Raw genomic sequence first — 13,380 nt, 5'->3', positions numbered from 1 at the left:
TAAACTACCTTTGCTGCAGCTGTTTGCTGAGAAACACAAGGGTCAATGTACCATGCTTAGGAATTCCTCCTGTGCATGGACTGTGTCAAATTAAAATGGGCTATATTCCTGCACGGGAAACAAGAACTGCAAATGCACAGTACTAAAATTACACATAAGAAAAAGTTAAAATGGATTTGATTTTTCTAATTGAATGTTTCCTGTTATATGTCGTCAGTCAACTTGGTACTTAGGCACTAGAGCAAACCCACTGAATTAGAAGAACCCTCTGCCCTGTAGCTTTCTACTTCAGTTCAGTCAATGGCACAAGTAAACACCAGTGCAAGGGGAGCTTTATCCAAAACAAAGAAATACTTGCATGCATCTGCAGCCAGGCTTCTGCTCATTGCTAAAGAAAAACATCCAATCCAGATCCCTGGATCTTTCCAAAGGGCTCTTCAAGGCATGCCATGTGGGACCCTTCTTCTGGTCGTGCCAGCAAGCACCATGCTGGTACTGCCTCAGCTGGAAGCCACCCTCAGCGTACATTGCAGCACAGCACCTGTGTTAATAATATTTGGTGAGTCCTTTGTTTCCAATTTGAATCTAAAATGTGCAATCTGTACAGGATATGAGCTTATTTCTAAATCCCGATGGATGAATGTTCTGTATCTTAATAAATTATTTGTGGAATATAAAACCTAGTTGTAAATTAAGGCGTCTGTTCTGATGTGATTTTATCTTGGATAATGCTGACACTTGCTGGAGGGCTCAGATAGTTTGTAATCTGTACTGGATTTGTCCCTTCCCTCCTCTAAACAGAACAGACAAAAATTGGCATGTTTGGTATTAGACAGTCTGAAAGAACCATCAAAACACTCGCAGTCTGGGTGATGAAGGAAAAAAAAAAGTTTAGTTCCTAAATTATTAGTTTCTAAATATGTTCTGCCGAACATATGACTCAGGGAAGCTGTGATCCAGCATGTTTGCAAAATATGGTATGAAAAGGAATAGTTCAAAGGGATATAATTTCATTTTGTTGATGCTCGGTAAGGATAGGAGCTGCAGCAAGAAACAGCACAACTCTTGCTTTCTGATTCAAAATTTACTGAATTTCAAAGTTTTGCTTACCACTTGAAAATATTCTGGATCAGACTAACTTTGGCCATAAGGGTTTGTCTACATGTCAGGGGAAGAAAATGTGATCATAGAACCAATGTTAGAGGAGGAGACAGGAACACCATCACGGGGTCATTGAAGTTAGACAAAAGAAATCATGGGAGAGGTGCCACAGTATTTATTAAATATGTAATTGCTGAAGTGTTCCTTATTCTCTGTAGGATCCTGGGCACATGTGACCAGGGATAGAGCAGCAAAGCATGGAGAGAACTGTGATTTCAAACACTCCAGGAGTTGTGTTTTCTCCAGTGACACTCAGGAAAGGATTCAATATGATAGGTATGTCTTTGGTGATATTTCCCAGAGTTGAAATGCTTATAAGGGCAATCTCGTGTGGTTAGCACTTTCACCAAGAGGTATTATTCTAACAAAAGAAAATCACTCATTTTATTTGGCAGAAAGGTTTTCATTCATGTCTCGTTGGATCCTCTGAATCATGTTGTGAAAAACAAGTACTTCCTGCAGATACTTTTTTTTTTCATTAGCTTGACTTTTAAAATACTTTGACTTTAGTGTATAAAATTTTCTTAAAATATTTTTGTTTAACATATCCTACCCCAGTACGTTTGGGGAGCTCATGTCTCAGTCTGTATCACAATTCAAAACTCAGAGCTGCACCATGCCTTTACAAAGAACATTTGCCACAGTAGAAATAATGCTACAAGAATGGGATGCCATCTTGTGTGCTGGAAGGTGACAGCACAGACCTAATATTTTGGCCTGGAAAGAGGTGGAATATTTGCCACAGTTACAACAGAAACTTTTATTAAAGCATTTTCAGGTAACATCTGGATGTTAACAAAAGAAAAGAAAAGAAAATAGTTTTCAATTTTCTCAAGATTTCCTGTGGGAATAAGAAGCAGGGGGAAAAAATACATCATCCCTATTTATTATTATTATTTTTAGTAGCAGTTGTAATGTTCAACACACTGTTTCTCACAGGATTTGGGAGTATCCCATTCTGTCCTGCTTGAGATCTTTAAATGCAAATGTAGTCTATAAAATGGGCAAGAAACAATAAAGCACCCATTACAGCAAGCTTTTTAGCCTACTGAAATGAGATATTGATACTACAGTTTATATGCAAATGGCCTTATTGGCATCTGAAACATAACATTTGACCAGGCTCAGCAACCTGTATTTAGGCTTCAAATCTTCTCACCTTCTGGTATTTACAAGTGCAACTGGAAATGTAGCTATAAATATTGAATAGCATCTAAATGTTCAGAAAAATAAAAGGCTCAGGGGAGAGCTTTAACTATTCACACTTCATGGGAAAGATGATTTTATCAATAGAGTTATAGGCTTCTGTAAGAGCTGTGTCTAGGATACCCTTAATGTTTACTTTAATATTACTCAAGTGGTAATATCTAGGGATGAATTTTGAAGTGATGAATCTTGCAAGGCTGGGATTCATACCATACAGCTCTTACCACCCACTAATGAGTTGACTATTTTGTCTCTATAGATAACAAAAAAAATGAGAAAATTTCTGAAAACTTATCCATCTCATCCTACAACTGTTTTAGAGTGGACAGTCACATTCCAGATGAATGAAGAAAACAGATGGTTTCAAAAGTCAAAAATGGTCATAAATAAATTAAATTGTTTTACTTCATAACTAAATAATATAAAGGAGATGTAAAGACAACTGAAAAGTCTTTCAACACGTTGCTGTTTTGTTCCCTAGTTATGTTTAGGAGCAATATTTAAAATACTTATTATTTATGTTTTGGTTGAATTTCAGGGCTCTAGAGTTCTGAAATTTTTTACCCAGTTTATTCACTTTCCATCCCCACAAAAGCAACCACAGCCCTGATTTCAGGGTATCACTGCAGTTTGCACTTAACACAGCTGACACTGAGCAAATTCTGGTGCTGCTCTGCCTCTCAAGAAATCAGGAAGGAGGAGGAAAGCTGCTTTTTCACACATATCCCAAGCTGCTCTTTTCCACAGACGGAGCTTTATCCACGCATTACCCAGCACTACCTCAACCATTCTCAGGACAGCATGGTTGTCTCATGAATTTAGAAGTCCTGTAAAAAATCAGTCACTTCCACAGATCCAACACTTTCCAGCATGACCTGGAGGGAGGGAATGTCCAAGCCCCTGCCTTATCATGGCCTCTACAGTTACCTGACCAATTTTTCTCTTCCTGGTGACCAGAGATGCTTAGCAGGGGATGCTGTTGCCAAAGCAAACATTTTCTTGGCAACCTAGGGGTTCTATCACAAGAAAGTTTTTTCTATTAAGGGCTCCTGTTTGAATGGAGAGTCACCTCCAATTAATAATGCTCAGCACTCAAGAATGTTCTTTCTCCTCTTCCAATCTCCTAATCATGAAAAAATGGAGGGGTCAGGGAAATGGCAGTGGTAGAAGACTCTGCATCCACATGGTACTGTCATTTTAAGATCAGAGAACTCACACACCACGATTATGGGTTATACTGATATGCATCACAAGTATATAACTTCACTTTTATCCAAGGTAGCATGTTGAAATTAATTAAAAGGATGAATAACTCATAACTGATAGCTCATAACTCATTCCCAAAATACTTAGTCTTCATAGCTCATTCCCTTTTGCATCCATGCGCTCAGCAGCATTCAAGCTTTTATCTAAATAAGACATTTATTTATATAATGATATATCACATAAAATAATAATTGTGTTACTATAATATTTAATATATAATGTGCAATATTATATATAATATAATATACAATAAGAAATACATGAAAAAATAGAATTTGATTAGGTATCTTTGAACACGCAGATAATGAAACATATTAAAAATAATAATAACTATAAAAACTGGCTGGCAAGCAGCTATAATGTGAGTAGAAGTAAAATTCCATATGGGAAGGCTGACTTTTGGCTTATTGCAGCTTTTCAGATATCTTTGTCTGAGGGTTCTGGTATTTGACATTTTTAGACTAAGAACTGTAGACAAAGAAGGGCTTTAAAAGCCATAACTCTTGGCCCTTATGTTCCTGTAACAAACCAATGCAAGAATTTCTCATTTCCTTCAAATAAATCATATCCCAATGGGGAAAAGAAAAAGCACCCAATCAGTGAAGTGGAAAGTATGTGGATTCATGATAATTTTTCATTTATTGAAGACACAGATGTTAATTTTTTACCCAGTTTCTTTGCCTTTATTGATTCTTGTCCTGTTGCCTGTTTGCTGTTTGCAAGGAAAGAAAAATATGCAGTGTTTTCTTCTGCAACCTCCTGAAGGAATAAAATTAAGTTTAAAAGTAAATTCTTTTATAAGCAAAATAAATTATAAGTGAGTGTTGTAGAGAGGTGCATAGTAAATTGATTTCTGTGCACAAATTGTCCTTTTTTGTGATTTGTTGATAAAATTTTAATGTTAGACATGTTAGAACTGTTAAACACATCATGAGGACATGGGAAATGTTTTCACTGAACTGTGAGTTTATATTTTTTTATCCATTTATCACTTTATTTTTAAAAGCAGTTTCTAACATAAAATTGGAAATTTTGCACTTCAGGTAAGCAGAAAATAGAATCTTAGTCATTATGAAAAATACATTACAGCACAATGCAAACTTTCATATCTCAGCTATTGCAGGCTTCGATATCTGGCTATCTCATGATTACGAGGTACAGAAGTTAAAATTAGTATAAAGCTAGAAAAAAACATTAATAGGAAAAACAACCAAACCAATACAAAGAAAAAAAACAGACAAAAAACCAAGAAAACAACCAAACACCGAACCAGTCCTTGAAGTACTGTTTCACATATGCAGAGTTCTCAGAAAGTTTAATAAAGATTTAGTAAAGTTTGAGAGAAAGTAGAAGAGGGAGAGAGTAGTTACAAATTAAAACCTACTTGTAGGAATGAGAAATACTCAAAAGACTAAACATATATAATAGCTCTTTCTAGGGTTGAGTCACTGACTCACTGAACACTTGAAAAAATGAAGGCTCTTTTTCTTATTTCTCAATTTGAAATACAATAGTACATAGTACCACACAGTCTGAAAGAAATTTCTGAGATCCAATGTACAGATTGTCATGGCATTTTGGTTCTAGTGGAAAAGGAAAAGAGAAAAAGAAAAAAGAGAAAAGAAAAAAAAAATCGGTTGATCATCTTGAATAGTTTATAAATTTTTTGTCTCTCAGTCTTTTTTACTTTTTCATTTTTAATGTCTTCCTTCCTTCCTCTCTTCCTTTCTTCCTCTCTTGCCCCTGTCTCTCCTATTCTTTCTCTTTCTTTCTTTTTCTCTTTCTTTCTTTCTTTCTTTCTTTTCTTTCTTTCTTTCTTTCTTTCTTTCTTTCTTTCTTTCTTTCTTTCTTTCTTTCTTTCTTTCTTTCTTTCTTTCTTTCTTTCTTTCTTTCTTTCTTTCTTTCTTTCTTTCGTTCTCTTTTTCTTTCTTTCTTCCTTTCTTCCTTTCTTCCTTCCTTTCTTCCTTCCTTTTTTCCTTTCTTTTTTCTTTCTTTTTTTCTTTCTCATTCATTCATCAATTAACTTCAAGAAAACTTACTCTGGATGTGATAATTTCTATATTGTCAAACAGATGGAAAGAAAGAAGGGCTTCAGTGCCCTTTTTCCTTCTGACAATGATTATTCTCCTGTGTACTGTTCTCACAGTTTTTAAACAGGTCAAGATTCCATCTTTGTCCTTGGGATGGCTATTAAACAGGGTAGAACATATTCCCATGATAAAGGGCTTTCTTGTAGTCAGCCAATTTTTAAAATTTTACTTCATTACTTGAACAAAACTCCAGTAATACTCTTCTAACCCTAATGTTTTTCACATAAAATTTTCTCAGTCTGATATGTCCTTATATCAGAGACAATTTTATCAGCTTAATGTTACTTCAAACCTCTCCCGTCAAATTTCTTTCTTTAGACCAGAGATAGGCAGAAGATCACATTTCCAAAGCCAGCACAATGAACAAGATCCTTTGCAATATCATCTGAATTTTGAATGTGGTAGATGTTACGAAAGAAAAGTGCCTACAAGAAGGGGAACAAGGACTGAACAAGGAAAGAAGGAAAAATAGAGAGAATACATTAGTGAAGGAAGGACAAGAAAAGCAAACAGCTAAGAAATCCTTTATTCCAGGTTTGTAACATCTTTTAGAGACACACTAGGTTGTTTTCATTTCTACTGACCAATCCTTAATGCTTTGTTGAACTTAACTTGAAATTTCTCAAGCAGCAGGTCTTTCATTTGTTAAATTTCTTCCTTTTTTCCCTTGTTCTCCCTTTAACCACCATAAAGTATCTCTGTCTCTTTTTTGCTCCACTTTTCAAACGCCCTTGGAAATATATCTTGCTCTCCCATTCCTAGGTCCCTGTTTACTCAGGCTAAACAAATCCCAGTCTTTACATCTGAATGTCTGAATGTGAAAGAGGGGGGATGGTGACTCCAGAATTGCTTAATTCAGGGAGCAAGGTTAAAAATATATTTCTGGCTGAGTATCTTGTTTTATTAATAGTGTTTAATTGATCATGGTGAAAAGGCTGTTATAGTCAAGTGGAGGAGGGTGTTACCTTCCAAAACATTTTCCAGCAAATTTACTTAATTGTTTCTGTTTACTGAATACCCATTAGTGCTCTGTCACGCATTAAAAGCAATGGGCAGGATTAATAACAGCCTGCTCACCCCCAAAATATCAGAGCCACTTTATGTATTGATGGCAAGTGATTCATTAAGTTTAAATGCATATAAGCTATAATTTTCATCACATTCTTGTATTTTTTTTCGTTGTGAAACTCAATATAACTCTGATGGTTTAATACTTTATAGAAATGGGGAAGATCAGAAGGTTTGCCAACTCTATTTGTGAGGAAGAATGAATGCTTGGTGATACTAACATATAACACAACAACAGTTAATTAACATCTTTAACATGTTTCCTGCATTTCTATTTTACGGATTACACAGCACTTTCTGAAAGAGAATAAACACTGTATAATAGAGGCAGTAAGAAGAACAATGTTCTCTGTTTTTTGAAGGCCTTGCAGAGCACAGAAAATTGCTTCTGCCCTGGAAAATCTACCTGCTGCTTTAGACTTGAAGTAAATGAGTTTCTTCAAATCTCTGATGAAAATAAAGGGCTCAGAGAGGTCTGTAACAATCTGTACTTTGAATAACTTACATATTTTATAATAGCAAGCAAATTCTCCATGTCTGACCAAATATTCCTTTTTTCTAATGGAGAAAGTCAAGTACTGCAGAGCCAATTCATGCACCCCATCTCCCTGGTTTTCACTGATCATAGAATAAAAACCAATAGAATTGCATTGTTACACACAACAGCTTTCTTTTTTTTAACTTTTTTCTTACAAGTGGAGAAATTTAGAAAACTGTGTCTTGCCCTAGCTGGAACTGGTCTCAGGCTACATTTCTTGAATCTTCCTTGGATGTGGATTTCATATACCTCTCAGGATGGGAAAGCCTGGTTTTGACTGTTTAAAAACCTTGAAATCAGATTCAGGCTAATACTCAGTTTTTAGAAAATAACGGCTTGATGCAAGGTGCTTCCAGCACTGCAGGATCTTCTGAAGTCTGTACGGAAAACTTCCAAAAAAAAACCTTGGAAAATGAGACTCTTCCCACACAAGTTAGTGACTTTTTCAGCACTAGTAACTTAACCAGTTTTTGTAATGAACACAGATGTTGCTTATTCTAAAATGTTGGAGTGCCATGTGAAAAAAAAAATAATTAAAAACCCCAGTGGGGTTAGTTACATGTAAGATATGTTCAGTGGTTGGGTGAGCCCTGTGTTCTTCTTCTGTCACTGATTAAGGGTAAAAGAAGCCACAAGACTTAATCAACTCTCTGTGCTCCATTCATCAGTAGCCCTGAATATTTCTGCTTAAAGCCTGACTTTCTTATATATTGCATTTAAACATCTGTGTCTGGTGTGCAGCTCAGAGTGGTCCTACTTTCTTAAATGTGGTTAATTCTATTGTAATTTATTGCAACAAAAACGAATACAGTATATATTAACATCTAGCTATGCACAGAGTTATGGTCAGCAACACGTTTCTACTTTTTTAGTGTAAAAAACATGACTGAAAATCCTGCTTCATTCTGATTTTTCCTGCTGTTCCCCTTTTTGCACGGTGTATTTGTCTCTAATGCAAGACTGCAAAATATATCTGCACATAGTGAAGCAACAGATTTCTATTTATCATCTGCTTAAGTCAGATAAGATCCTCATTGTGTATGTAATTTCTCTTTATCTGAAGATGCCTTGTGCCTCTCATTTTTCCTTTCATTTTAATGACTTTATTTTCAACTTTGATTTCATTCTCAGTATCCTTCTTAGTTACTGGATCTTTGGGACTCTCTACCCCTTAGAAAGCTAGATGATTAATTTTAAGACTCACAGATTCTGAAATTCATTTTATTCTGGTCACCATTCTTCAAGTTTTATGTTTTCAGCAAAACTGATAACAGAAGAAGTAGCAATGGTGCCAAAACAATGATATCTTTTAGGATTTAATGCAATACCCATTGAAGTTCCTGAAGCTCTTCCCAATAATTTGATTAAAAGTAATTTTGCAGATTCAAATGGGAGAAAGATAAACACCTTTTTTTTTTTCTTTTCTTTTTTGCTAGTGATTGTGTGCTAAAGGTCTAATTGCAGTACTTTATCTTGCAAATTTTTAATACAAAATATTTGTTAAAGTGTTTAAGGTTATAGGAGTGTTAACCTTCAGGCTTAGTAACATCCATACAGGGGAACAGTATTCCTTGAGGCTTTTTTCATAAGTTAGTGCCAATTTACCAGAGAGGCTGCCTTTCAAAACATGTGTCCTTCATGTGTGTGTCCCTCTGGGTTCATAACCACGTGTGTGCAATTACATACTGAGTAGTTGTGCTACTTCACAGCATAAAAAATGCCCTTAGCATGAAACAGGTGTATGTGTGAGCACAGCTGATGGAGACATTGATCTAGAATTTTGTTCATTTTCAAATCACCCTCTTGGTTGAAAGAATAAAATATGCATAAAAATAGGAATAATAAGAAACGCAAACACAATGCAACTCCAGTAAATGTTGAAAGGTAAAATTCTCAGCAACTTATCTAATAAAACCTAAAACACACTAAATTTCCTTGTAATTGGTACATCTTGTACTTTAAGTGATGTGAGCGAGTGTTTTAAGTTAAAATTAAAAACACTTTTAAAAAACCCCACCCAAAACATAAACAAAACAGTCGCTAGAGATCCTCTTAGACAATAAAACTTTTATGAACTTACTGGATTCTTTCTGGACCAGAGGATTTTCCAACTCCGTGCTGCTGCAACTTTTCTTGTAGGAGTTACTGAAAGTGTTCTGTGTCCACATAACAGTTCTTATATTTGTGAATATCCTGCAACACCCATTTAGCACCATGCAAGCTCTAATTTACATCCCTTATCTCTTCCTTTCAACCTGTTTTTTGACACAACAAATTATACAGGAATATATTCCATGTGAAAAATATGGTTGGCAGCACCTGGATGTGAGTTAACCCTGTTTTGGAGTTAAACTGGCTTTTTATTTCCTAAAGAAATTTTCCATTTACCTAATTCTAGTGACAGTATTCAGTAGCCCATGTCTGTAGACTGGCACCTTCCTGGAGGTTGCGGTATGGGGTCTCATTGGAATCCTTTAAAATAGTTATGAACAATCACACCCAGAGTCTTATACCAGAACACATTTTCTATACAAATTATGGCTTGAGATTTAAGAATGCAAGCAAAAATAGAGAAGAGGATAACCTTTTCAGGCAACACCCTTAAACATGATGATGTGGTCTGTCTTCAGTCTAATCAGTGCTCATTACTGCCTCTTGAGATTTTTTTTTTCCTCACTGCATTCTGAAATAGGCCTTCAAAAGACTTTTACAAGTAATAAAAAAAATCACTTTTGGACACAAAAAATAAATACTCTAAGATCTTAAAATGCAAGAAATTGCTTTTGATTAATATAAACTAAGCTTCCTTACTATAGTAATTTATGAATCATGGGATTAGATTTATCTAACTGATGTTAATTTTGCTCCAGATAACTGTGAAGTTTCTCTTCTGACTCAATTCATAATTAAATATCAAAATAATAAGATTTATGTTAATTTGTTTATTCATTTTGTAAATCTATAGGCCATTTTGCTGGCAAAGTTTTGAGTAGAAAGATCCAAGAAATATTGATTTTCCTCCTCTTCATGACTATTTAATTGGTTAAAGTGTGCCCCATTCGCACGAGCCAGCAAGTTGATGCTGGTTACATTTTAATAAATGTACTCCTCACCCGATCAATACATCCCTGGGAAAAAAAAGTGCTGCTCCATCATATGTTAATGGGAAGAAAATCTTTTTACTATAGTCAGTCATCATGACAAACAAGAATATGAAAAGTGTTAATGAAATGACCAGCTGTCTATAAAATGAGAGACTCGCAAGACAGTTTCTTTTCTTCTTTTAACTCAATGAAATAAAATGGAAAATTACACTGGAGCTTGTTGAACAGGAGGTAATGTTCACGGATGGAAATCAAATGCCATAAAGAAAGTCAGAATTGAACTTAATGTGCCTATGACCCAGAGAATGGAATTCACAATAGGCATGTTGACATAGAATATATTCAAATGTTCATAATGGAGCAATTCAGGCCCAGTCCCAAAGATGGATTTTAGAGTTCTGGCTCCTATTTAGGTTTCAAGCCGCCCATTGATTTAATTGATTTCAGGAAATCAATCTGAGGTTAGGGGAGTTCTAAGCAGAATCTGAGAGCCTAAACATGTTGATAGATGTTATAATTAGAACCATATTTTTTATTCTTTTATCATTTTTACCTCATTAATATTTCCAATGGAGGCAGTGGGACAAGCTGTGTAACTCATTATGAACCTAACCTAAATATACCAGATGTCATTTAGATTTCACAGATTTAGGATTTTTAACACCACTAGAACCAATAAATAATCTAGTCTGATATCACAGACTTCTGGTATTTATCAGTTGGTCCTGTTGAGTTACATTTGCCTAATCAGATCTCCAGCAGCTGCAAAAAGAAGGATTTATAATTTTTTTATTACTATTATTATTAGTTATGCATTCTCCATGCAAGTTTTATAATCCTGTTTGATTACCAAATCAAGTATACTTTTAAGGCAACAAAGCCTTGAAATCTGAATTCATATCGAAGATTAGACACAAAAAAGTGTTTAGACATCTCATAACTTGAAATGAGCTGGCCAGTTCCCTGAAGTTATTTTAACTTCTAGCTTACTGGCCTATACCCCCACCCTAACAACCAAGGAAAAAAGGTATAAGCAAGTGAGGTAAAGAATCTACAGCAACTGATATACTGAGCATGGAAAAATCTCTATGAGGCAATAACAGTCAGCAAAGAGAGAGGGCTTGAAGCTTTATTTATTTTTGTGGTTTAGCCACTTGTAACAAAGGTAGTTAGGTGACCACCTTAAAGGGAGTGTTGGAAATGAAGAAACCCTTAAACATCGGGCACCTGAATCAATCATTTAAGACCAAGGAAAAGATCTGCTTGATTTATTTGTTGTGAAACATGATTCAGGAGGTGAAAAAGATGGTTTTAATACCTTTTGTAATTTGATTTCTGAAATAGGTGTTCAAGATTCTAGACCATGACACTGAAGAGTACTTCTTTGGGGATGCAGGTAAGAATGGGAAGAAAATTCTGCAGCTTGTTAACAGTTGAAACTGAGATTTCTGGTTTTTTGTTTGTTTGTTTGTTTTTTATTTTATAGGTACTGCCTGTATTGTTGAAATGTTTGCTACCTTTCAGTTCAATAGAGAAACCCCATGTTGTTCTTCCTGTCAGTGGTTGTTCTTCTGCTCTCGTGATTTTTTTCATGTCTCATCTAACAGCAGCCTATAATGTGTGAAAAAGAGAATGTGGAGGTACACCAGCATGCCCTCAACTCAGTTCTAAGTGAATATTAGAGCATCTCTGCATAGTTCAAGTAATCTGGAATTCTTTCTCCCAGATCACAAGATGTATGACCATCTTCTTCCTTTAGAGTCACTTTTATTTGAATATTATTCTGTCAATAGTTAATCTCCCAACCCCTCAAAAAAAAAAAAGCCAAAAAACAAAAACAAACAAAAACTAAACAAAAACAAACAAAAGCACAATGAAAAAAACAGATTGGAGAATGGAACAGAATGGGGAAAATAGAAGAAAGGATTTGCTTTTAAGATCCCCAAGAATCTTCTTTCACGCCTCTTGTAAATCACAGAAAATTTCCAACATAAAATAGTTCTGAGTTTTGACTGAAAACATTACTTTTTGAAAATAGCATTAAGCACAATGAAGTCTGCCCTAAATGTTGCAATAATGTTGACTCCTTTTTTTCTTAAATAAATGTTGCCTTTATAAGAACGCGTCCTTGTTTTTCTGTTAAAATGTTTTGTTTGGTTTGTTTTTAAGGATAAAACTCCCACAAATCTGAAAAAATCTTCACACAAAAACCCACCCTGGACAAACAAACCAAAACTCCATGCAGTCAGGTTTGACTGGCTGATATAAGAAACTGCATACAATGGTTGAATCTTTCTCTGTGTTGCTTATTTTGTTCCATTCTTTTATTACTTCTATGATCTTAACAGATGAATGCACCAATAGCTCATTTTGGTCCTAACTCAGCTCTGCCTGTCTGGTTTACTGCCATCAATATTGCAGATACAATATTGCATCTAGAACGTAAACTCAGTGAAAGCTTTAAGCATTGCTAAGGTCTTGAACGAATTCTCAATGAAGAGAATCACTGAATGTGAATCTTCCCTTTGATTTCAATGGGCTCATCAGGGTCTAACTGATATGGTACATCAGAGATTACTCACTAAATTCAGTTCTAAATTCATACTGTCTGTTAGTTTATGATTCTTAGAAAAAGGACATGGATAAGGAGTGTTTGTGCTCATGAAAGTGCAAAAGAAAGAAAAAAAGCTGTCTAAACCAGCTATTGTGAAATATAATACACCAGAATATTTAAATGTTCACCTGACTGAGGACTTCAAGAAGCTGTTATAGAGAACAAAAATCTGTGGGGACCCACAGGGAGCACAGTTTTCTGTGAGAGGTTTTTGAAAACATATTTTAACTTCTTTAAGTCAGGATCCTTATACACTGTATTATGCATTCTGAGAAGATAGTTGTATAAAGTTCTTCCTTAGTTGTCTTATTATTGCTTTTGTTTCCCTCTTTT

Source organism: Molothrus ater, chromosome Z (assembly GCF_012460135.2).
Source record: "Molothrus ater isolate BHLD 08-10-18 breed brown headed cowbird chromosome Z, BPBGC_Mater_1.1, whole genome shotgun sequence".
Lineage (NCBI taxonomy): Eukaryota > Metazoa > Chordata > Aves > Passeriformes > Icteridae > Molothrus > Molothrus ater.
Note: the sequence above shows the minus strand (reverse complement) of the source record.